The sequence below is a fragment of the Cynoglossus semilaevis genome, chromosome 8, assembly GCF_000523025.1.
Source record: "Cynoglossus semilaevis isolate Cse_v1.0 chromosome 8, Cse_v1.0, whole genome shotgun sequence".
NCBI lineage: Eukaryota > Metazoa > Chordata > Actinopteri > Pleuronectiformes > Cynoglossidae > Cynoglossus > Cynoglossus semilaevis.
The window spans coordinates 15,082,293-15,083,863 of record NC_024314.1 but is presented as its reverse complement, the minus strand read 5'-3'; positions in this window follow the sequence as shown (position 1 = coordinate 15,083,863).

Below are 1,571 nucleotides of genomic sequence, written 5' to 3'. Positions count from 1 at the left end.
CCTCAGTGCCTGGGCCCCGGGGCCCCCCCCCCCCCCCCACACACACACTCACACACACTCCCCCACACAGATGCAGCAGGGTGGGATCATTATCCAGGTTATAAATGGAGCTGACAGCCGTTAGTCAAACACCTTCTCTGTGTTGATTCTCACAAATGATGATTTACGGCGCCGACCGCTGGCGTTGCCGTGGTGATCCATCAGCCTGGAGAAGCTGAAAGACTGTCGGGTTATTATCAGCCTCAGATTTTACAGCAGTAATTAGGCCTTCACCAAACATCCACTCATCTGCTGGGGGGTCAAAGGTCACAGGTGAGCCTAGCCTAGCATCAACAGAACGACATAGAACTTCCCGTGCTCCGACGTCAGGGCAACCCGTGGCCGTGGAGCGGCTCCTCTCAGCCTTTACTCCTCTGTTGGACTCATCCATTATTCATGGGTTCCAGTCGACCGGGCCTCCCTCGACAGTCATCACGCCAATCCTTCCTGAAGGCCTGCTGCTTCCCTGAGCTCCTGGAGTTCACTCTCCTCACCGCTCCTCCTTATATGGGCTGTCAGCAGCGTGTGTGTGTGTGTGTGTGTGTGTGTGTGTGTGTGTGTGGGAACGGGGCCGTGAACTGTGTACTTCCACACTCAGTTTACACAGCGGACTCATCAGCTCTCAGGGAAAACATTGATTTCTTTTCACGTTCAACTCTTTCCACGGGTCTTAGAACCAATTAGGTCTGAAGAGGAGAGGAGGAACCCTGAGGAGGAACCCTGAGGAGGAACCCTGAGGAGGAACCCTGAGGAGGTGCTGAGCTGCTTAGCTCTGCTGATGGAGAACTCACTGCAGGTCAAACCACCGGACCACAGACCCTCACCACAGTGATGTTACTTCATCAGAGCTTGGTCCAGGACACATCTGATGGTTCTGGTCTCAGTGATGACCGTCAGGAACCACCTGGAACCACCTGGAACTACCTGGAACTACCTGGAATCACCTGGAACCACCTGGAACCACCAGGAACCACCAGGAACCACCTGGAATCACCTGGAATCACCTGAGTCTGCTGTCGATCCTCACTGGTTCTCAGAGGAGCAGCACCTGGAGTGATGACCTCAGGATGGCAGACCTGACAACAGACAGTACAGACAGACCTGCCCCACCTGACCTATCTTCATCCATCTTCATCCATCTGACCAATCAACACTCTGATTAAACCCCACCCCCGTGATGGAGACCACAGACCACACTTCAGTCCTACCTGTCATCATGAAGAAGATGATGATGATGATGATGATGATGATGATGATGATGATGATGATGATGATGATGATGATGATGATGATGATGATGATGATGATGATGATGATGATGATGATGATGATGATGATGATGATGATGATGATGATGATGATGATGATGATGATGATGATGATGATGATGATGATGATGATGATGATGATGATGATGATGATGATGATGATGATGATGATGATGATGATGATGATGATGATGATGATGATGATGATGATGATGATGATGATGATGATGATGATGATGATGATGATGATGATGATGATGATGA